Source organism: Chenopodium album, chromosome 8 (genome assembly GCF_948465745.1).
Source record: "Chenopodium album chromosome 8, dcCheAlbu1.1, whole genome shotgun sequence".
NCBI lineage: Eukaryota > Viridiplantae > Streptophyta > Magnoliopsida > Caryophyllales > Amaranthaceae > Chenopodium > Chenopodium album.
The window spans coordinates 27,379,157-27,404,788 of record NC_137841.1 but is presented as its reverse complement, the minus strand read 5'-3'; the positions used below and the strand labels follow the sequence as shown (position 1 = coordinate 27,404,788).

Below are 25,632 nucleotides of genomic sequence, written 5' to 3'. Positions count from 1 at the left end.
CAATGAATTATGGAGTAAGTGTATCCAATGAAGATGGTGGTGATTATTTTGGGTTTCTAGAGGATATCATCGAGTTGGAGTTCACTAGTGCCCTACAGACTTATAAGACTGTTCTTTTCAAGTGCAGTTGAATGGATTCCACTAGGGGTATGAACATTGATCAATACAAGCTTGTAGAAGTCAATCATACCAAAAAATACCCCAAGTACGATCCATTTGTGCTTTCTTACCAAGCAAACCAAGTCTACTATGCACCTTACCCAAGTCTGAAAAGAGACAAGGCTCAAAGGTGGGAAGTGTTCAGGACAAAGGCGAGGTCTGTTGTTGATGCACCAGTTGACGAAGACTTTCTACAAGAAACCAGTGCTGACATTCCAACTCTTTGTGCTCCGGATGACATTCCGGACTATGAAGGTGATGAAGATGGATTTGGAGATTCGGATACTGAAAATGAAGTGTTGCCTGATGCCCCTCCAGATGAGTCTAGTTTCGAATCTACTGATAGTGCGGACGAGGATGAGGATGACAGATTTTGGGATGATGATATCGATGATGATCTTAGTGCTGATGGGGAGGACGATTCAACTAAGATTTAGGAGATTGATTGTAACCTTGTTTTGACTTTTTAATTATGTAATCTTAATGGATTTCAATTTATTTTAAAAGACCATCCTAGTTTCAATGTGATATACTTGTGTAAATATGTTATTATTTATATTTTGCAAAGCCAAGGTTATGTGTGACAATAGCTTATAGATCGTGATATAACATGGCTATATGATTTTTACCGATGTTCATAATGTTTTTCTTATTGTAGGTTGTCATGACCGGTGGTGGTCGTCGGAAGCTGGGACATGCCACCCCGAGAGAATTGTTTCCGTCGACAAGCCATGCAAATACGGAAACTTCTCCGGAAGTTACCCCATCCCCTGAGTCATATGTAGGTGGTTCTAGGACATCTACTCAGGTTCCTCAGACGCAAGACGGTAACTCTCCCATGGGTGAGGTACCTAACCCCCGTTGCGAGAAGGACTTTGCACCCGACGGGGTTATGGTAAGTTACTCATGGTTATCTTAATTTGCATTCCAACTAGAACAATCTTGGTTAGATTTGTATGTAATGACTTCATTTGTTTGCTTATTGGTACAAAGGTTCGATGATAACACCGTGAGCACCTCCATTACAAATATTTTTCAAGCACATTGGCGCAAACCATGGCTTAACTATGAAATGGTTGACAAGGTTACTAAGACCCATTGGTGGAACTCGTTTACGGTATTATAAAACCCCCAAGTTTAATTTACTCATCTAACTTTGTTGTTTGTTGGTTACTTATTACAATTAATTATTATACATTTTATTTTTCTTGTTTTCAGAAACAATACCTTTGGAATGCTGATCTTGATGCCCTCGTGAAGGAGTATGAAAAGAAGGCACATAAGAGGCTGAAAGAGATTACATACAATGTTTCGGTCAGAAACAAGTCAGTTCCCAAATGGATGGGAGAGTGTATGTTTGAGCGAATTATGGAGAAAAGAAAGGATCCGGTTTTTCTGGAGAGGTCTGAAAAAGCGAAGAAGAACAGGAGGGGCGGCTCCCTGTATAATCCAATTGAGATGTCACACTTCCAAGGTTCTATCTCTGCCTCAAAGCATGCAAAGAAAATGGTAATACTTAATGTTATATAATGATAATGATAAATTTTAGTAGTTACATACACTAAGCATTTAAGGAGTTATTTGATTTGTGCAGGTTCAGAAAGCCGATGAAGTGCTTCCAACTGCCTCTGAGGTGTTCCTAAAGACACATTTCAAGGAAGTTCCAAGAAAAGGAAAAGTTGCGGCTAACAAGAGGGCACAACAAATCTCGGTAACACATCTAACTTTGGAAACTAATGAAATTATTTTTTAAGGAAGCAAGCATAACATAGGCACTTATACTTGTGATTTGAAATTTAAGGCACCTAAATTTGGAAACTAATGTGTTGTTTGAATGACAAACTCTTAGAATATATCAAAAACAAATAAAATGGGTAAGTTACAAGACCATTTAAGCCATTTTAGCATAGTTATAAACCTATAGCCTTGTATATGCTTGAAAATGTGTATGTTTTAGCAATTTATGCCTATAAACATATTTTGTATTCTAAATATGAGTTGTTTGATTGATAAAATCTTAAAATATAGCAAAAACAAAGAAAATGGCTAAGTTAGAATGTCATTTATGCCATTTTAGCCTAGTCATGAACCTATAGCCATGAATATGCATGAAAATGTGTAAGTTTTTGCAATTGGAACCTATAAACATGTTTAATATGCTAATATGAGTTGTTTGATTGATAAAATCTTAAAATATAGCAAAAACAAAGAAAATGGCTAAGTTAGAATGCCATTTATGCCATTTTAGCCTAGTCATGAACCTATAGCCATGAATATGAATGATAATGTGTAATTTTTTGCAATTTGAACACATAAACATGTTTAATATGCTAAATATGAGTTGTTTGATTGATAAAATCTTAAAATATAGCAAAAAAAAAAAAAAAAAGAAAATGGCTAAGTTAGAATGCCATTTATGCTATTTTAGCCTAGTCATGAACCTATAGCCATGAATATGCATGAAAATGTGTATGTTTTTGCAATTTGAACCTATAAACATGTTTAATATGATAAATATGAGTTGTTTGATTGATAAAATCTTAAAATATAGCAAAAACAAAGAAAATGGCTAAGTTAGAATGCCATTTATGCCATTTTAGCCTAGTTATGAACCTATAGCCATGAATATGCATGAAAATGTGTAAGTTTTTTCCAATTTGAACCTATAAACATGTTTAATATGCTAAATATGAGTTTTTTTATTGATAAAATCTTAGAATATAGCATAAACAAAGAAAACGGGGAAGTTAGAAGGTCATTTATGCCATTTTAGTCTAGTCATGAACCTATAGCCTTGAATATGCATGAAAATCTCTATGATTAACCAATTTGAACCTATAAACATGTTTTGTATGCTAAATATGAGTTGCTTGATTGATAAAATCGTAGAATATGTTAAACACAAAGAAAATGGGTAAGTTAGAAGGCCATTTAAGCCATTTTAGCCAAGTTGTGAACCTATAGCCTTGTAAATGCTTGAAAATGTCTATGATTAACCAATTTGAACCTATAAACATGTTTTGTATGCTAAATATGAGTTATTTGATTGATAAAATCTTAGAATATAGCATAAACAAAAAAAATGGGTAAGTTAGAAGGTCATTTATGCCATTTTAGCCTAGTCATGAACCTATAGCCTTGAATATGCATGAAAATCTCTATGATTAACCAATTTGAACCTATAAACATGTTTTGTATGCTAAATATGAGTTGTTTGATTGATAAAATCTTAGAATATATCAAACACAAAGAAAATGGTTAAGTTAGAAGGCCATTTAAGCCATTTTAGCCAAGTTGTGAACCTATAGCCTTGTAAATGCTTGAAAATGCCTATGATTAACCAATTTGAACCTATAAACATGTTTTTTATGATAAATTTGATTTTTTTGATTGATAAAATCTTAGAATATAGCATAAACAAAGAAAATGGGTAAGTTAGAAGGTCATTTATGCCATTTTAGCCTAATCATGAACCTATAGCCTTGAATCTGCATGAAAATCTCTATTATTAACCAATTTGAACCTATAAATATGTTTTGTAAGCTAAATATGAGTTATTTGATTGATAAAATCTTAGAATATATAAAAAAAAAGTGGGTAAGTTAGAAGGCCATTTAAGCCATTTTAGCCAAGTTGTAAACCTATAGCCTTGTAAATGCTTGAAAATGTGTATGTTTTAGCAATTTGAACCTATAAACATGTTTAATATGAAAAATTTGATTTCTTTGATTTCAGGAAGCCTACCAAAAGAAGCTTGACGAGTCTTCCACTCAAGAAGGGTCACAACCAGGCCCTAACCAGCTATACTGGGAGGCCGTTGGTTGTAGGAAAAAGGGTGTAGTGAAGGGCCTAGATGCAAGTGATAGTTTGTTTTAATTTACAGCCCCTCTTCCAAGAAAGGCTCGCAATCGTACAATCCTTCTATAGCTTCACGCCTTCACAGTTGGAGGAACGTGTGCAAGCCGAGGTTGCCGAGCGAATAGAGGAGGCAAAAGTGCAAATGCAGGCACAGATGGAGGCACAGTTTGCTACGCAATTGCAGGAGGCATTGAAGAAAGAGCGGGAGGAGGCGGCAATTGAGAGTAAGCGAATGATGGAGACAATGTTGCAGAACTTGTTCTCTAACTGTCGAGGTGGTCCTCCATTTCAGTTTCGTAGGGAAGATGACCCGGACATGACTGGTGGTGGGCTTGGTCACCAGACTCCGGTGTCGTAGTTTTTGTTCATAAAGCTCTTACATTAGTATTGTTGATATAGGCCTTAGTATTTTTTTTTTGGGGAATATAGGCCTTAGGTTTTTTTTGGGGAATATAGGCCTTAGGTTTTTTTTTTGGGGGGGATATAGGCCATTTCGTTATTTATTTGGAGAATATAGGCCTGAAATTGGTATTATATTGTCACATGTTGGCCTTATCTGTTTTTTGAAGGAACATAGGCCATTAATTATTCATATAGGCCTAACTTAGTTTTAAAGTTAAGCTTATAAAACTATTACTAACTAATTACTATTATTATTAACTTGAACATTGTTATTGTATGTATTGTTCGAAGTTGGACTTTTTAATTATTAATATTATTATCTATATGAATTATGCATTTTATTTTTATTTTATATTAATTTTAAAATTAATTCACATGATAACAAGTTATAGGTTTAGGTTAGGATGACATCGATAATGCAAATTGTAATGATATGAAAATTGCATTATAATAATATCATATTTGCGACCGTCTATACCTGTCGCAGATTTAATAAATTGCGACCGTCTATACCTGTCGCAGACTTAATCAATTGCGACCGTCTATACCTGTCCTAGACTTAATAAATTGCGACCGCCCTGCACAGTCGCAATTCTCTGAGAAATTGCGACCGTTTAGCTGCCTGTCGTAATTTTCTAAATATTGCGACCGCTAGTACCCTGTCGCAGATCCCACGTTTTTGCGACCGTCTTAGGCGGTCGTAATTTTCTGACTATTGCGACCGTCACGACCTGTTGCAGATCGCAGGATTTTGCGACCGTCTTAGGCGGTCGTAATTTTCAATAATTGCGACCGCTTTGCCTGTCGCAAATAACCAATTACGTCAGCTTAAAAAACGGTCGTTGAAAATACGAAAAACGGTCGCAATTTGATCTGCGATCGCCAAGTGGACGCAATTTTTTGTTTTTGCGACCAATTAAATGACGACAGCGCCTTTGCGACCGGTGACGGTCGCAATTCCAAATAACGACCGATTTCCTCATAATTTGCGACCGGCACTGGCGGTCGCAATTCACTGGTTTTTTAGTAGTGTTAACCCGTTATTGGAATGCGTTGACCGTTACCCACTTGAATATAATTATGAGTGCTTAAATTAAAGAGGGTTAAGAGATTACCGGATTGATTGGTCAAGTGGGAAATGGCTCCGGAGTCCATGTACCAAGATGGGTCGTAATTTGGCAAGCTCATAGTTGCAAAGGCGTTGCCTAGCTCGGTCAGAGTCATTGTAGCACCGTACTGTGAATTTTGACCTTAATATTGTTGTTGCTGCGACAAGGGGCCTGTGAAGTGGGCTTGCTGCTACTTAAAATGCTGCAGCTGCTGTGGGAAGGCGAGTTTCGGGGCTGCCCACTGTTGTGGGTGCGGATAGGGAGCGTAGCCCCATTGCGGGGCCTGCTGACCCTTCCCACTGTTGTTGCGGAGCACCCCCCACATAGGCGCACCTTGCTGCTGGGGTGGGGGTTGTTGCTGCTGTTGCGGTTGTCCACGGCCACGACCCTTGCCCCGTTCACAGCCACGTCCCCTGTCGCGTCCACCTATGCCGCCACCCCTACCGGCCGGCTGCTGCTGCTGTTGCGGTGGCACGGTGGTGGTGCTAGCAGAGCTCGAATTGCTTGATTGGGCTACAAAGGACGACGCGGAAGCACTATTATCATTGGCACGCCTCGACTCCTCAAGAAGAAGACGAGATCGAGCAGTTTCAAAAGATGGCAGCGGGTCTGATTGTTGGATAATGGCAGCAACGGTGTCAAAATCAGTACCTACAAGACCCGAGACCAACCTAATCACCATCTTTTGCTCCGACACCGCTTGATCAACACTGGCCAATTGATCCTTCAAGTTCTTCAACTCATGACACTAAGAAGAGATGCCATTAAAATTGGAGAGATGTAAAGCATTGAATTGATTTTCAAGATATACCGCCCTAGTAGTTTTATTATCTTGAAAAATCGCCTTGAGCTTATCCCAAATTTCTTAAGCCGTGGCTCCCTTGCACAAAATTGTTTCAAGCAAATCACGAGAGATTGTGCCATAAATCCAGTTTATAACAATTGAATCAAGTCTCTTCCATATATCATCCGATAAACCTGTAGGCCGTGAAGTTTTTGGGTCATTATGATCTAAAACGTTGTAAGCATGAGCACGACATTCAAAGAGTTCAACCCAATTTGAATATTGGACCTTGTCACGATCAAGAATCATGGGGATTACATTCTTGATTTTATTCACTCCAAAGGCAAGAGATAGTCAGAGGAAGATGAATTATCACCGTCTTCCTTGGTCATGGTGGGCGGCTAGGGGAAGCTACAGTGTATAGGGAGGTGGTCGGCTAGTATGAGGAAGATAATTTTTTTTTTTTGCGGAAACGAGGTTTGATCAAAACCTGTGTTGTGATACCATGTTAGATTTTGTGTAAAACTCCTCAGATTGGAGTGATTCCATTGATCAAATATATATAGGGTTACAAGAGTGATCCCTAAACACGTTAGGAGATCTCACAAGATAATTACAGAATATTATCAAACTATATCCTTCTATACAAAATAATATCGAGAATATTTAACATATTCTATCAGTTTCTATATTTTCGTATAAAGTATAATTTTTTGTTCTGATTCTCAATCGCTTATTGCCTTTGTGTTCATGATGGAAATTGCGAGTGATAACCATGTCGAGTTTCTCACCAATGGCCTCAAATGGCTTCCTGCTTCGTTTTTTGTTCTTGATGCCAAGTGTGTTTTCTTTTTCCCCTTTGATACTTTCGCATTTTTAAATTTAGATAAGTACGGAGTAAGAATTGATTAATTGTGCTAATAATTAAGGATATGGCCTTGTTTGGCAATTGTTTTTAAAGTAACGGTTTGAGGTTTGACATGATCATCAATAATTCAATATACTAGTTAGAAATATGACTGTTTGGCTAAGTACTCCATAGTGTCTAAGGTGGTGGTTACTGGTTAGGCGTACAAGTAGTGTTTGACTAGCTCTTCACAAACTTTTAAACTTTTGTTGTTATTGTTGAAGTGGCAATGTTGCTTGAAAATAATATCTGTAGTATAAAAATCGACTTGAAAAATTGGTCCTTCTCATAAGTTGCCTCCCTTTATATATTATTATTAAAACTCATGGAATTAACATGCTAACGCCATGTGTACCATTATTATTATTTGGTGCCACATGTGCGCCATGTGTCATCCTATGTGTAACACTCATTTCTCACCGCATTGAAATGCAATGATGTGTAATTAATTTAAAAACTCTTCATTAGTATAATTTTAATTCTCTATATTAATGATTTATTTACTTCAAAAACTATTCATATGTATAACCTTCATATTTATATTTTACATTTAAAATATAAATATTAATGAAAAAAAATAGTTTAAATTATTATATTTTTACTTACTCAATTATAATTGTTCAATATTAACCTTATTTTAATTAATTTTGATAAAATTTATAAATTTACGTTATACCAGGGTATCGCCCGGACCAATAACTAGTTTATATGTCAAAATACAAGGAGGATGAAAGTTAACATATGATGGTAAAATAACCTACATATATTACGAAGTACATAAATTTAACTTCTAATATTCCAAACACTCATATTTTGAATGCCTGTTTTATAGCTAACAGTCACAACTAGTATAACCTACTCTAATAGCTTAAAAAAACCACAACTGCTAATTTAAAAGACTAAGGCCTAAATGGCATTTTTTTTTTTTTTTTTTTTTTGACAAAGAGAACTATATAAATAAACGCACTATTACAACCTAAAAGAACTTACCAACACACCTAAACAAACCCGCATATGGGGATCGCTACCTACCTTTAGAGGAAGCACGAATCTAAAACCCTTTAAAAAGTGGGAAGTGCTACTGTAGCTTATCTACAGTGTTATGCCCAAACTACCCCTTGCCACGAAATTAAGTTGCTATGTGAGCTCCTGGACTGATGTCTACCCATGTCCTTTCTTTCTCCTACTTTTCCTCACTACCTTTCATTTTTTTCTTGTTATTTTTTCTTTTGCTCTGAATTACAGTCTTCTCAGTTTCACTCTCCTAGCTTCTCCTCTCCAACAATTTTCTAGAGCTTACCCATTCTTCAACTTACTGAAAATTCAATCGAAAAAGCATCAACATCTCCAGATCTTCTTCTTCATCGCAACTCGTGTTTGCGTAAGTTTCCTTTCTCATCTCATCTTTCATAGCACATAGTAGGCTAGGTATACTTGCGACTATTTAAGAGCCTCTCCGACCAGAACTTAGCAACGGAGGCTGCTGTTGATTTAGATGGGGGGCATAGAAGAAGTCATTCAGGAGAAAATGTTTCAATTGAGGCAAAATTTGATGACGAATTAATGGGAAAAGCTAAAAAAAAAGCCCCAAATTTGGCGTCAGGAAGAAGCTCTTCACTTCAAAAATAGGTACTAATTCTCTCTCTTCCTCTCTATTTCTTTATTTACATTAATTAACAGGTACTCACTCTTCAATTGTCTATTGTTTTATTCAAATTCAGGCATAAGCAAGACGTATTAAACCCCTACAAGAAAGACCTTGAATCCGCTATTCTTCCTGGAAATGTGTAAGCTTCCTAAATTCTTCATTTTATTTAAGCAGTTATAATTATTGGGTATAAACGAATTTCATGATAATTTTATTGTTGTTTTTGTGGGTGTGAATTAGGCCTAATGTATCATCCGCCTTATTTACCGTTTTGGGACGCCTTATCGGGTTATAGTTGATACCAATTTCATCAATTTTTCTATCCAGAACAAAGTGAGAACCTCAATTCATGGTTTTATTAGTTTTACCTATATTATTCAGCTAGAATTTTGCTCTGTTCGTGGGTTGATTCCAGATATATCCTTGTTAGTAATTATGCTTTGTAAATTTATGTTAGTTTTGTCTGATGATTTTGTTGTTTTATGTTTGGGCAATTGAATTTGGAGAAAGTAATGATGGATTGCTTATATTCTAAATCTGACTGATTATTGTCATCTTTTTTTATACAATTTACTTAATGTGATTTTACTGTGTTATATACTTTATGTTGTATTTTCCTTGATTATTTTGAACAATGAGTTCTTTAATGCTATTATTGTAAAGAAATTATATTACGGTGGTCAGAGATCGGCTAGGGGTAATACTCTCATGGGAGGAGAGTTTAATGATGCTTGAGAAGGTAAAATTTATTTGTCTTTTGAAAATTTTCATCAAATTATTTGGTTTTGTTTTGTTCTTCTGTTTTATTGAGCATGTTGTTATGAAGTACTATAGAATTAACATTATCTTATGTCACTAAATTGTTTAGTTTAGTAATGAAATGGTGAAGAAGGGCTAAATGATAAAATGGGGTGTTAAGATTGGTCCCAATGGTTTGTTTTCGGTGAATTTAGAAATGTATACAGTTAAATTTGGGTTTGGAGTAGTAATTTGGTGAATTGGAAGTATGGGTTTGGTTAATTTTGGCCTTTGAGTTGTGAATTTGGAATAATGAAGCATATTTGATTTTGGTTGGTCCATGGATAATTGATAATTTTTGCATTATGGGTTTGATCAAGTTTATGAGTGGTAATATGTTGAATTTTGGATTTGATGAAGTTTTGGTTTACGAATTGTAGTAGAAACTAGATTAATGAGTTTGTCTAAATTTTGGATTTTTACATGTTTATTGGTAAATTTGTATTGTGGGTTGTTAAAATTATTTGTGGTAATTGTTGAATTTGAATTACAAAGTTTTAGCGATTCGGAGTATGAATTAGTGTCAGTTATTTGTTGTTTAGGTATCAATCAGGATTCATACACTAGTACATAATTAACATTAAGTAACACCCAAAAAGTGTTACATAAAATGATAAAAGTGTTATTATAGATAATAGGTAACACTTTAATGGGTGATACATCCGCCCATGTTACCTAAGGTCTTATGTAACACTTTGGGTAACATATGATAACACTTTTAAAAGTGATACTATAAACTCTCTTTTGTAACACTTTTTTATATTATATGTATCATTTTTAAAGTGTTACTATTCAATTTTTATGTAACACTTACTAATCTTTAGTAACATTTTTCATTCATATAGTAACACTTTATCATACATTGGGTATCACTTTTGCGAATTAATGTAACACCTTGTTAATTATTAGGTAACATTTTCAATCATCTTTTGACGTTTAGTATCACTATATTCAACATTATGTATCACATTCTGCAAACTAATGTAACATCTTATTAATTATTAGGTAACTTTTTTTTACAACTACTACTAATATTATGATTATTTAAAATACCAACTTTTTTCTTTTTTTTTTTTTCAATATATAAAAATAATATTAACATGTACAACAACTACGAATGTGAAATTAAAATATACAATATACAATAGACAATAATTTGAACTAATATAATTTCATATTTTCTTAAAAAAAAATCCATAAACACCATTTTCTTTTGTTTTGCTAAACAATCTAATAATATATATTTATATATATTTTTTTTTGAATAGAAACAATCTAAAATTTAGACAAAAAGGAAGTTGAGTTTCTGAAATTTTCAGGTTTTGTCATTTGCAATGTTAGTACATTCCCAAGGTAGACCACAACTACAACCTCAACCTGTAATACATAGAAAAAAGACATTTTATTAGCACGGTGTGATTGCCGAGATGGTAAATTTAATGTCCTAAATCAATGCAAATTAATCTATAAACATACTCAAATAAATTAATTAACAAATACGGAGTATCATAAAACCCACTAAATAAAACAAAGCAAGGCAAATAATCAACTAAAAACATCTGAAAATCTTTAAGAGTTGCACTTTTTTGCCTTGCAGGACGTTGTAGTCAGTAAGAGTGTGGCCATCTTCAAGCAAGGATGTCATCAGGAAATAGTTTGGAGGGCTTTCCATAAGTAGACCTCTGAATTTTTTAATATATTAAAAGACAGTGTTACATCGATAAAAGTCTAAATCTTAATGTAAAAATTAGGGCACTACCTATCCCAAGAACTAAGAGAACAAAGGGAGTTATGCAATATCAAACAATGTCCTCCACCTATAAAGAGAGGGCCTAGAAGCTGTTAGTCTTACCAGCCACAGGGTGGTATGGACAATGTAAGGAACCATGTTAGACTGGATTGTAAATAAAACATCAATAAATCTACAGCAAATTCAGTTGATTACATAACACTAAATTAATAAGTAGAATGTGTGGGTTGTTCTCATTAAAGATGAATGGTGGAATTCAGAGTACGATTACTCAAAAATGAGTACTAATATTCCATGAACCAAACTAATTATTTCAAGATATAGTAATCCAATTGTCAATTATATATACAGAAACTGGAAAAAAGGGAGTGGGAAAGTACCAATTCTAAAAAAACGATTTTTTTCTGCATTTTGTTTGTTGTTGCAACGAATGTCCGAATTTGCGAGTATCTAATCCTTCCATAGTTCCATGTCCGTTATGAAGACAAAATCTGAAGGAAAAATAAACAGAAAAAATCTAACAAGACAACTACAAAACAAGAATTAAATGAATAAATCAAACCAAGAAATGAACCTGTAAATCATATAATCATATTGGTCAAGAGGATAAACCCTAGAAATTAAAACCCAAGATAATGTAAATTGAAGCATGAATTCCCCAATTTACCTATGTTCTTTTTCAATTCATACATACCCGAAACTCAAGGTTGTTGTTGTATCATCATTATTGAAGCCCCGACTAACTGACTTTATAAATCAAAGCGAGCATTTCTCCGCCACATCCCAACTCCCCGCTGCAGTCACTCCACTGTACAACGAAAGACATGAACTTTGAGTTTAAATAGAGAAAAGAAGAAATAAGATAACAGTGGCTAGTTAAGAAGGCTATCAAATAGAGGAAAGAGAAGAAGAGATAATGGAAATAGGTTGAGAGTTAGGTTAGGAATCTTAGGAAGAAGACTAATTACAGCGGTTCAACCATAAGTTTTTTTTTTTAATTTATTTATTTATTTATTTTTTTTTTGTGGAATTGTAATTGAAATTGTTAAATCATTACTATCAATAATCTATCTATTAACTAATACTAAAACAAAAGTTTGCTGAAATCATGCATTTCTCAAATTGTACACATGTCACCCTCACATAAAAAATTTTCCCGCCAATTTGCTTTGATGATGTCATTAATTTTTATTTAATTTTTATTTTTTCATATGTTTTATTCTTTGTCCCTATCAACTCCAAAAGTATATTAATTAATATTTCAATGTTCAAAACTGTTCATTGTGATTTTTTATTTCAATATATATATATATATATATATATATATATATATATATATATATATATATATATATATATATATATATATATATATATACACACACACACACACACACACACATATTATGCAACAGTAGAAATTACTTACCATGTATATAAAAAATTAATGAAGTGCAAAACTTTCTTTCTCCCATTATAAACAAATTAAATATCATAGTATGTTTGTTTAAAATCGTGCATCGCACGGGAACTAAACTAGTATTATTTTAAAACAAAAAGTTGGAGGGACACTTGTCCTTCTCCTAATTTTTCATGTTTTATCATAAATTTTATTTTTTATTTTTTTGTTTTAAAAAAAAGGCACCCCTCTTCCAGCCCATCCCTTAAAAATGTCTATTCAAGAAAAAAAATTTAAGGTGAAAAAAAAAAAAACAGAATTACTGGTATATATATTGCATATTATTTAATTGAATTTATGTTTAAATATAAAAAATGACAATACAATAAACACTTGTGCAATCGCACGGGTTTAAGACTAGTTAGTTTTCATAAGGAATCCTGATTTTGTCATCCCATAGTTGACGGTTGTGGCTTTTAGAGGTTAAATATAAATATAAATATAAATATGCTATAAAAATAAGGTAACACCTCTTAGTGTTACCTTTAAATGTTACCAATTTTAAAAGTGTTACTTTGAAATGTTACCTATGTTAAAGTGTTACATTGAGTGTTACATTCTTAAAAAGTGTTACTTAAGTGTTACTTATAAATCTAATAATCTTGCATTTTATAAAGTGTTACCAAAAGGTGTTACATAAGCTCAATTATGTACTAGTGATAGATGTTGGAAATCTCTCAAATTTAAGATTAATTTATCATATGGACCAACCATCTTGGTTTATGATTTTGATGTAAGGCTGTTTTATGCATTAGATTTGAGCCTCGAGGACTTGAATATGGCAGTTTATCCTTTAGAGGAGATTTTATTTCATAAATGACAGTTTTGTTGGAATTTTGGTGACAACAGTTAAAATAAGATTGATTATAAAGTTTCTAATGTATGGTTTTCCAGTTGATTCTTTGTAGTGATGTCATTTGCAAGGACGTTTAAGTTATTACTTTTTGTTCTTGTCAATGGCTGTGAGTGTGATTATGGTTCACAGAAGCATGCAATAACATCTTATTTCTGTTACTCCAAGAGCTTAGACATTTTATATTTCAAGGAACAAATGACAAGATCGTTGTGACTCGTAGTATCAAGAGATACTGAACCTGAACCTTTGAAAATTTGTACTATGTAAATGCCAAATTTTGAATTAAGACTCATTTGATCATGTCTATGATTATTATTTAATCTGTGTTACATTCATTGTGTAAGATTGTGCTGGTAATCCTTTATGCATCTTCCATGAACTGATTCTTCCTTTTCATTTCCTGACATCTTCTATTATCCGTAGATACGTGATACTGGTATCAATTTGGAAATAACTATTGTATTAGTGGTGTTAGGAGATATGTTCTCTTAGGGGATTCACTTTATGAAAACTATATTTTATTCTATTTTAATGTTAAAAGGGATCTTTGTAATGTAGGAAGTGGGGTGCAACCATGCATTAAGTGTTGGATTCTCAACTGGTGGATTTGCAACAATCCCTACCATGAGAAAGCTTCATCTCATTGTCTTTAAAAATAAAGAAAGCTTCATCTCATATGGGTGATTGTGTGCATGCACATTGAGATATACTGATATATAGCTTGGTATGTTTACTTTTTCTATTACTGTTGGGGTTTTTCAGGTCATGTTATTCAATGACATGTCTTATATGTGGTGTAGGAGTGGTGTAGTTGAGATAGAGACGTGGTGGCAAGATGTAGGAATATTTACTACATTGCCCAAAAGAGCTTCGGTGAGCCCTTTAATATATTTGCCTGTACATTTTTTAGTGTGTGATAGAAGACTACAATATATTATGATGTATCTTAGTTGCAGTCTTCACCATGCTTCCCTTTTTTTAATTCTGCATGTGTAGTTTATTGGCTAGTTTACTCTGCTCATTGTCTTTTTCTTTAACTCTTTCATTATATGAATGTTGGTAAGTAGGTTGAATTTAAGTGTCTAATAAGCCTTTAGCGTTTCTTTTAATTAACTCTTGTTTGATCTATTTCAATTCCAAGCGTTCAGATCAGAACAAACATGATGTGATAATTCTTTGGTAATGAAACTCTGGCTGTTGTCTAATGTGGGTTTTTAAAATTTTACAAGTTTCAGAATATAATACAAATCACATGTTAATTGGTGTTATTAATGCTTAATAATTATTGAACTTTCCTCTTTAGTTTTGTTATACGTTATTGTTTCCATAAAATTTTAAATGTTTTCCCACTTTTGAAATTGCAGATAATTGATGCTCTTTGCAAGAGGTGTAGTGTGAGAATAGTTCGTCTTGTAAATATCATACAAGCAGGTCATGGTGATCACTATCAAGTCTTCTTGAGAATTTAATCAATTATAATGCCATGGGTACATTTATAGATATTATGCTTTTTTTGTTGTTGATTGTAGTAGAATATAAAATATTGCTTAGGGATGGATAGGATATATTCTGTTTAGAAATAGGTTACTATTAGAATGGAAGTATCTAAGAACTTCATCTCTTCTTATATTACTAAAGTGAATACTATTGCTATGGAGAGTGGATAGAGGAGATAGAAAATTGCAACTGCATGCACATAATGAAGGGCAAGGAAGGATATAGGGATAGCAGAAGGTTGGAGGGGTAGGACCCTTAGTGAAATTTGGATTTTTCTGTTCTATTTCTTATGTTAGGGTTTTTAAAAATGAAATTTGGATTTTTTGGGTTTTAAAATGGAAATTTGAATTTTTTTGAGGTTACGATTTATACTTTATAAAAGGATAAGGACTGTTTAATTTCTTACTAAAATATAGAGCACATTGTAATGGTGAACTGGTGAAGCCGTGAAGTTTTTGGAGCGTCGCTATCTTAGTTCTTTAGTGAAAGGGTAGCTGGTGGAGAAGTTTGCGAAGGTGAGATCCAATTTAATTGATTGTTGGGGTTTCAGGTGAGAGGCAATGGAGAAATTCTTGGTCAAGTAATTTTATCTCAGGTACAATTGCTATTTCACTGATTATTTTGATGGTTGAAATGTTTTGTTCGCTTTATATTTTTCTTGTTGAGTGTACTATGTGAATATGGATATTTCAATTATACAATTGAAATAGTTAAAATTAAGAAACAAATATTTGATTTGTTTAGTACATTTGTCTTTTAGCTATTATATGTAAAATTAGTACTCTGTATCATGTGATTCTTTCCCTATTTGTGTAAAATTGTAGATCATGAGCTATCAATTTGATTACTTGGTTTAAGAGTTGTTGGGAATTGGCACTCTATATTAGAATGTTGGCTGAAAGAGTGTATTTGAAAGCCCTAAGGGTGCTACATTGCCAATAATAGAACAATTTCTTTTGTGTATACCAGGGTTTATCTAAGTGAATGATGATAGGGAAGTAGTATATATAAAAGTAACAAGCTGGTGCATTCATTGAAGGGCGATTATTGGAAGTTTGTGCAAGTTTGCAATGGTGTTCAATTTGTGACCTAATGGGTATGTGCTTAGTAGATTTAAATGTACTGAAGTTGTATTGAATGTACTTCTGTATATAGATTTACTTCTTGGTTGCTAATATAAGTAACAATATATTGCTACCTTTAGTTTGCCTTCCTCTGTTTTCGACCCTGTTGATTTGTTATTGCTTTTTGGTATCATGGTAATTTGCTTATTATTTTCTTTCTTCCCCATTTGCAGGTAGCACAATCTGCACTGAAGAAAACTTAACTACTAAACAACAATCTGTAGTCGCAGTTATTATTGGTCCTCGAATAAGTCTTTGCTTGTGGTAATCTAATTGGTTGACTATCTATTTGTCTTGTTTTATTATAGAAAACTAGCTTACAATTTTAATTAATGTGAGCAATGAGCATAGAGGCCATGTGTTAAGATTAAAAGTTTGGGAATATAGTAGAGCAAAAAAGGAAAGGAAGTGATGACCACAATTTTTCTGTGTAAAATTCTTATTTTGCTTTTATTTCAAAACAACAAATGTTGGTTTAAACTTGAAAACAAATGAAAAAATCCTAAGTTAGTCTTTGATTTATTGAATGTCTACATCTGTTCATCACTAGTTAACCAAACTAAGGAGCTATTTCTAGTCAAACCAATTAAACCAAACCATAGGCCCCGTTTGGGAGAAAGCTGAAAGCTGAAGCTGATTGAGTTAGCTAATTTTGACTAGCTGATTTTATTAACTGATTTGACTAACTTATTGTATTAACTGATTATATAAAAGTGTTTGGTAAATAGCTGATAGCTTAAAGGTGATTGAGTATGTGAAATGACCAATAAGCTAATTGTGGGGTAGGTAGTTTAGATAGGATTTTAAATTAAATGAGGTTATAAATGTCATTTCACAATAATTAATGAATAAGCTAATTGAAAAAGCTCCTAAAGTGAGCTTTTTCAAACAGAGCTTATTTAGTGGAATAAGCTCTTTCAATAAGCTTACTACCAAACACTTGTATTAGCTTGTTTGACTAGTCAATCAGCTAAAGTTAGTCAAATAAGCTAATATACCCCCAATAAGCTTACTACCAAATAGGGCCATAAACCACAACCTCTCTCTTTCCTTAATTTCTACTTCCTCCGTTTTCTTTTACTTGCAACACTTCCCTAAAAAGGAAATGTCACTATACTTGCAACACACTATAAAAGGAAAGTTAATTTAGGGAAAAACTATACTATTTCCCTTATTTAAAGCACATGGTCCACTAAATTACACTCCTAACAACCACTCATCCCATTTTAAAATGTATTATATCATGTGAATCTCATATTTCTTAAATACCGTGAAAAAGTGTTTGTTGCATCTAAAAGAAAACGGAGGAAGTATTTTTTAAGCACCTTTAAAAACCAATGTGCGGTATTGTTTTGTTTCTTCTGATTTTTTTAATAGATAAAGTATATAAGTAAAGGATAGTTACTGCAAGGCCATGCTCAAAAATTTGTCATGAATATTGATGGTTGTTTTTCATTTGATCTTTCTGGTAAGGCAAGAAACAATGCTCGTATTTTGATCTCAGGCCCACTTAAACTTTTCAGTGACCGGTAAACTTGTTTGCCTCTATTACATATTGTTCTTTAAGATGCTGAAGATCTGTATAATTATGTTAATAAGAGAAACTCTATTTATTTGTTGAGATTTTGAAGATCAGGAGTGCAAAAGGCTGGTAGCTCCCCCTGACTTTTCATGTATCATAAAACAATTCGAAATGCCTCGACTTTATTAGAACAGGCCTGACTAGGTAAATAAAGCTTCGACTTTGATTTTTCTGGCTTAGTAGCATTTTATGTGGAGACAAACTAAGATAAATGAACGCATGGATAAAAATAAGGAAGTGAAAATCAAGCTTTAAACCCAGAAACATTCTTTCACTTCCTTTGTGAAGAACAGAGCCAAAATGCGTGTTAATTTCAATGCTTAGGGCACTCATTTTAAAAGCTTATGGTAAATTTAATCCAATTTACATGCCTTCAAATTTAACCTACGCATTTATAAATATTGTATATAATACAATTTCCTTCCTTGCCAAAATTTAACAATACGCCATAAAATATACTTCCTCTGTTTTTTATTATTGCACCATACAAGTTGGGCATTTTTAACCATTGTTGTGGGAAAAGGAAGAGAGAGAAATGTAAAAATACAAAAGTGTCCATGTGATGTAAACATAAACTAAAGAATAAAGGTCAAAAAGTAAGGGTATGTTGGGTTTTTGTAGTGTGAACAAAGATAATATTTGTCCTAAAATGAAAATGGTGCAATATTTGTAAAACTTCCTTAAAAGGCAAGTGGTGTAATATTAATAAAACGGAGGAAGTATGTAGTATATAAGCTTCTTATTAAAGCCTCTCTATGAAATGTGAAGGGGTGGAGGAGGTAAAAAGGATGAAAATGAGTGAGATAGAGATGGTGAAGAAAGTAGGACTAGGCTTACTTAAATTTCCAAAACCATAAAAAAAGTGAGGAGAGAAGAATAAGGAGCATGAAGTGACAACGGAGAGAATGGGACCGAGGAAATGCAAAGGGGGGGGGGGGGTGGAGGTTCAGAGAGATAATATGACGTGAAGATGAGAGATATTTAGAAGGTGGGGTAAGTAGGATGAGGTTTACTAAAAAGGTTAAAACCACCAACAAAAGGAGGTATGGAGAGAATAATACGGAGAAGAGAAAGGGATAAAATGACGGAATGAGAGGGGAATATGGAAAAGGGGTGAAAAGGGTGATTAGGCGAGGCTAAGATGATAGGCAAAGATCAATGATGCAAGGCAGATAAGAGGCTAGAAGATTACATCTTTCTTTAGGAGGCCATTATAGAATATAATAATTTTTAGCTTTTAATGACATGATAAAAGTATAGGCAATTAGAAAGAGACTTTCTTAATTATGCATGAACAAATAAGATAAATGAGAGCTGGGATAGAAATAAGGATTTAAGAAGGGGTGAGGGAGCAAGTGGGGCGAACTAAATTTTCAAGACCATAAATAGAACAGTGAAAGGGAGTGAAGAATAGGGAGCAATTAATTGGGAGTAAGGCATAGGAATCGGATGAGGGAATGGAAGGGGTAGAGGGAGATAGGAAAATAGTTATAATGGTGAAGTTTTGATTAATTACACGAGTGATTTTATAATTTATTATATTATGAGTCTTGTATTGTATTATTATAAAGATAAAAGAAAATGAAGATTATGGTTGTCATACAATATACTGAGAAATTGGTTGGAGAAAAAAAATACTTGAAACAACCAAAGTGATTATTAGAGAGAGAATGATCGTCATCTACAGAATCATCTATAGTAAGAATACAACTCAAAGAACATTCTTATCCCTGTCAAAACTTGTATGTTCTAACAAGATTTCTGTACTTGTCAATAGATCCCTTTCAGCTCACTATGTATTTTCATAATTCAACTAAGATAATGTGTGTAGACACCCATTTGTGTCTCCCCAAAACCAAACCCGGTGATGAGTGCCTTTCACGTCGAATCATAATCGAATGAAGTGAAAGTGTGGAAAGTCTAGTGTTGTTGCGGATAGTTTTAATTTCTTTTCTTTTCTCTCTGTTTTTAGAAATCTATTTTAAGAAAACAGCCAATCCAGTTGGTTTGGTCCATGATATAGGTCCTTTAATAGTGTAGTTGGATAGGGCTTGAAAAGCGTTTTCCAACGATATATTATAAGCCCAATTCCGATGAATAATGAGGAAGTTATGACCAATTTACTAAACTGGGCCCGGATTGAACCTTATATGCGGCCCAATGATCTAGGGGAGGGCCTAATACGGATTTATCATTCCTAATGCAATTAGGAATGGTTTTAGTCTTCTAGATTCTTCTAGAAGGTTCTTTTCATTCCTAATTCAATTAGCATTGATAAATTGATTTTTGTTGACTTTTTAGAATTTTAATCAGAATAAAAGAGTGTTTTTGAGGAAAATACAATTTTATCTTCCTGTACGGTTAAATTTTATCTGATTTTAGAAAAAGCGTCAAAAATATGGTTAGCGTCTAACGCTAGACACTAGCGCCTGGCGCTAGCATTAGCGTCTGGCGCTAATGTCAGCGTCTGGCGCTAACTTTGTTTTTTCGCGTCAGAACTCTGGTTCGATTTTCTGTCTTTTTGGCTGATTTTCTCTATAAATAGACTTCTAAAAACTCCATTTTCAATCATCTAGAATCATCAACTTTCTAATTCTTTCTCTCTCTAAGCTAGAAGCTTTCTTTCTCTCTTTTCTAAACCTACCACCCTTCAAACATAATTCCGCACTCACAAGACCTAAATACACTTAGTATTATTCGAAGTTGCCTTCACCCTAGATGTGAAAGGTTTTAATTTCTGAGGGTTTGGTCCCAAATCTCTCTTTCAATTATTTAATTTAGTTGTTGTTTATTGTTTTCCTTGAAGTTACTAACGCGTGTATTTTGTTATTAGAAAGAGATACGAGGCATCCAAGTAAGTGCTTTAATTGTTTTATTGATATTATGATATAGAAATCATGTTTAGGTTCCTATTTTGATTCCTAGTATCATGTTAGGATGGTTTTCTTAATTTGATGTTTAGGGTGACAACAATAAGTACCTAGTATCACGTCTAGGTTAAAGAATAAGTTTTATAAATCAATTATGATTTCTATGATGCCTTTTATTGCTTTTCCTAATATTCATGCTAGTATCATGTTAGGGTTAAAGATTTGATTTTTATTGCTTAGTGACATGCTAGGGCTTGTTATTAATCTTGTTAGTATCATGCCTAGGATCTTGCTATTATAATGCTTTAACATGAACATGATTATTTTAATTATGATTGTGATGATTATTATTATGTTGCTTGAATATATTTATTGTTATTTCTTGATCACACCTTTTATACATGTTTAAAGGGAATTTGTACTTGTAATCACGCTTAATAAGATAATTAATAATCTTGTTTAGGGTTAATTTGATTATAATTCAAGTGATCGCCAATAATAGATTTATTTGTGCATTAATATTCAACCAACATAGATTAAACAGGTTTAGGGTAAACCTATTGCTTGCATGTTAGTCAGAAAGCACACATGAATACGATCAGAATAAAGTAGAGGCCTATTATTAGGGCAGGTTCAATCTCTTTTAGGTTGGATTTCTACCTTCATCCCCGAACTACCAGTCATGTTTCCAGACCTATTGGAGTTGACGATCTCTTGGATCGTTAAGGGGTGTAACCTTCACCTCGTGAATGGTTTACAAGTTCCTAAAACTTGTTGGCGACTCTTTTGCTCTATCTTCTTTCCCTTTGGACGCCACCGTACTTAAGTGTATGATCACAGTGGGGTTCAAGCTAGGGGTAATGCTTGAAATATTCCCTACAATGTGTTGTTTGATTAATGCAATATAAGATCTCATATCACCAAATGAGTGATTTCAGTAGCTTATGAGTTTCTCTTAAATTCAAGTGTTTGAATGTTCATTTGGTCTTCTATACATTGCTTTGCAGGTATATGAGCTGTGAGACTGACATTCTTCATTTATTTGTAGGTCTGTAGGATAAGTTTCTCTGGATATAGGCTGTAGGAAGTAAAACATGCTTCTGAAAAGACATTTGTTGTTGAATATACTAACAAATTATCGAGTAGCTGACTCAAAGACTAGCATCTCAGGCATCCAACTGTTTATGAGATTGAATTTACACTCTTTAGAATGCTAAATTGTTAGATTTATTTAATGGGGTAGATTGAATGCTTCCCTACTGTTGCTTCATTAGCATATGGGTTTGAGAAGAAGAATAACGAGACGATTTTGGTTTTTGATCTTGGAGTTGGTACTTTTGATGTTTCGGGTGAGTTCATCAGAAAGAAAGACTCCAATTGAAATTCTATGCATTTATCAGCATTCAGCATTAGTACAATCTACTTTTTGATGCAGTACATCAGATTATCTTACATTGCAGCTTTTTCTGCCTTTTGCAGTTCTTGAGGTTGGAGACGGAGTTTTCGAGGTGTTATCTACATCAGGTGACACTCATTTAAGAGGTGACGACTTCGATGAGGTAGGAACAAGGAATCGGTGTGCCTAATGATGTGTTGGCTTGAATCGGTTCTTTACTGTTTTGCAATGAAATGATACAATTTTTGTAATTGCTACTGCAGAGAATGGTAGATGGCTAGCAGAAACTTTGAAGAAGAATGAGGGTATTGATCTTCGGAATGACAGAGAAGCTCTTCAACGTCTAACTAAAACATGGACTCGTGAACGGGTGTCGGACATAGAGACATGTCCAAGTGTCCGATCCAGCAAGTTCCAAAATTTTAAGACACGGGAAATATGTCCGATATTTGAACACGGGTATGGGGGCACGTCTATACGCCACTTAATTGATGCCAAATGTTCCTACATAAATCTGGTTGTACATAATTGATGTCAAGTGGTGGTGTCAAGATGTTTGTGATTGGTGGCAAGAAGGGATATAATGGTGAAGTTCTAAGTGCATGGTTGTCGGTGATTTTGATCATTTTTGCTGGCGGTATTTAATACTCCCATTTCAGAAACCTTGATTAATTTTTTCTACTATTCCACTTTTTTTTGTTGATAATTTACTCTATCTAAACACATGTAACCTACTAAATATTGTAATTATTTATTCAATATTTTTGTATTTGTCAATTAGCCTTATTCCTAATATTTTTTATATTAGTTCACGTTTTACCGATCAATGAGTACACAATTTATATATCAAATTTATTAACGCAATTATCAAAACAAATTCTCCAAATAAAAAATTAGTCATGTACTAATTTTTGTTTAAAACAATGATTATCTTTTAAACAACTTTCCTCCACTTTAATTAATTAAATGGTTATATTAGGTATTACGTATTGTCATTACGAGATTTAACCACACTTAATTAACCTGTTAATAATTTTGCCAACTATTGACAGCTGCAAATGCACACTATATTAAACACATCAACATTATTATTTTAAAAGTTTTTCACCTAGCATATTTAAACTTACATCTACATTTAATACCGCTCTTTTGATAATTTTTTTTTTTTTGGTAGTTTCTACTAAATCTATCTATGAGAACTAACTCAAACCTTCATCATCCTTCTTCCACATCCCACAATCTCATCCAATGGCCCCATTTATGGAAAGTTTTAAAAGATAATACCTTTGTTGTGCAGTCTACCATGACTTTGCTATTGGATCCTTCATTCACTTGCACTTTTGGGTGAATCTTTTGATGACAACTTGGAACGTGATGTTGATTTTCTAGATCAGTGCCAGGTTTGGTTTCATTTCATTCCATTTTTGTTTATTCAATTTGTTACATAGTTTGGGAACTTTTTAACCAATAAATGATGGTGGTGTAACTTAACAAATTGTAACTTTTCAAAAATAGCTTATAATTTACGCAAGATTTAATTTTTCACTCTGAGGTAGGGTGATTTTCTTAGCATGCACTTTTTAATTAAGTATAATATAATATCTTGGTAAGTTTTGACTTTTCGTATTACTGTTGTTTTTTTTTTTTTTTTTTTTAAAATTTAATTTATTTTTTACATTATTCCTAGGTTATTATGGACCACAAACTCATTACTTTAAAATTCGATGTGCAACATTTGAGCCAAGCTAGGCCAATTTTTTTTCTCGTGGCCCTCATATTAGAGATATGTGTAGCTTATAATATGGACTGATGTGATGTAACCAAGACACACATGTTTCATAGATGATTTGCTGTTATTTATTTTCTTAGGAGGATATGGCGACATAGTTTTGAACGAAGTTTGGAACGCATATCTTTAAGTTCAGGAAAGGATTATATCACATGCGTTGGTGTCCAAGTGTAGGTTGCAGCTTTGTTTTTCGATGGCATTATTCTCCTAGATTTGGAAATTTCCTCATTATTATGGTTGTTGGAAATGGTAATGCAAACGGAAGATTCTCGCGCCCGATTGGGCGGTGGTTCGCCTGACCAGGCGGAATTGGCTAAGGAAAAAGGAGGGCTCTCGCGCCCGACTGTGCGGTAGTTTGCCCGACCGGGCGACGGAGTCGAGTTTTGACAAGCCCGACCGGGCAGGTGTGGCCCAACCGGGCGCGACAACGGGCGGGTGTGGCCTGACCGGGCGTGACACTGAGCGCGACACCAGGGAAATTTCATCTCGCGCCCGATCAGGTGGCTGATTACCCGATTGGGCCCGCCTTTTTTCCTTAAGTCGGTTTGTTTATTTGTCTCCTAATTTCGGGACACATATAAATACAAGCATGCATTGCCTTTTCTATCTTCATCATTCACATTAAAAAACCTCAAACACAAACCTACCCTTTGAGATCTGAACAGTTCTTGGGCAATTCCACTCTTCGGATTCGTATGCACGGATTACGGAGAGAGTTGCGTTAAACTTGGGGGGGGGGGGGGGGGCGTGCGTCATCAGGAAACATGTACCCGTGGTGGCGTATTTCGCTTCTTAGGCAGTGGATTATGTTCCACGGCGCGACTGTGAGTTTGAGATCTTCAATCAAGTATTTTTCCTTTTCATCTTCTCTATTTTGTCATTAGAATCGACAGGTATTTTACCAACAATTTAGAAGCGAAATAGTATTAATTTATTATACTGTTGATTCCTAAACAATTTTGGAAAAGTATTATTCGGACGAAGTTTTTGTATCAAGAAAATTGAAAAAAAAAAAGTTATGACTTATTAGAGGTGTAATTGACGAAGAAATCGACAAAGTTGTTATTTATTGGGGACAGTCAAGTTGATTGTCAAATTTCGGATACCGATTTGGGCGATTTTACGTCATGGTGATGCAATTGAGTTACCGAATTAAATTATTTTATGTGACATAAACTAGGCACTACGATTAAATCTGTCCCAAAAACATGATATATTTCGGAAGCTTTTTGATCAAAGAGGTGCTGCTTGGATATTTAAGTTCATGATTAAATGCATACATCGATACTCATGACAAGTGTCAACCTAGCCCTTGATTTCTTGGCTGATCTATGATAAAAGATCATTCTTGATTTTAGATTGTTTTTGGTGGGAATCATGTGTATTTGTTAATCGGTTACACTTTTTTATTCTAGCAGAGTATGAATTCTTAGATTTACAAGGGACTAACGCCACAAAAATTTCAAGCCTTAAGTGGTATTATGCGTGTGGTTAGTGTGCTTTAGTCAACTGTAATGGTGGTCAGAGGTGTCGAGGTGTTCACGCAATCATCATTTGATCATACTCTGTAACCTTTCTTTATCAATTTTTGGTGATGTTGTTTGACTCTTGGACGCGGGTTCGTGTGCCAGTTAGCAGCGGCAA

The 25,632-nt window shown here is 33.9% G+C and overlaps 3 long non-coding RNA genes across 6 annotated transcripts; all 3 read left to right on the top strand.

Annotated features, from left to right (window-relative positions):
• The first annotated feature begins 1,156 nt into the window (after positions 1 to 1,156).
• On the top strand, positions 1,157 to 4,950 carry LOC145555987 (uncharacterized). The gene is made up of 3 exons (XR_014091659.1): positions 1,157 to 1,276; positions 1,378 to 1,870; positions 3,895 to 4,950. It is a non-coding gene; the product is annotated as an uncharacterized LOC145555987 (long non-coding RNA).
• A 3,979-nt stretch (positions 4,951 to 8,929) lies between these two features.
• Positions 8,930 to 16,430, top strand: LOC145555986 (uncharacterized). 4 transcript variants are annotated; one of them, XR_014091658.1, is made up of 7 exons: positions 8,930 to 9,006; positions 9,108 to 9,200; positions 14,289 to 14,454; positions 14,531 to 14,603; positions 15,095 to 15,217; positions 15,644 to 15,822; positions 16,197 to 16,430. It is a non-coding gene; the product is annotated as an uncharacterized LOC145555986 (long non-coding RNA). The 4 variants fall into 4 exon arrangements; XR_014091655.1 differs by having other exon boundaries at positions 15,095 to 15,822; XR_014091656.1 differs by lacking the exon at positions 9,108 to 9,200 and having other exon boundaries at positions 15,095 to 15,822.
• Positions 16,431 to 21,763: 5,333 nt separating this feature from the next.
• On the top strand, positions 21,764 to 22,792 carry LOC145555985 (uncharacterized). Its single transcript, XR_014091654.1, has 3 exons — positions 21,764 to 22,152; positions 22,283 to 22,362; positions 22,463 to 22,792. It is a non-coding gene; the product is annotated as an uncharacterized LOC145555985 (long non-coding RNA).
• Positions 22,793 to 25,632: the final 2,840 nt, after the last annotated feature.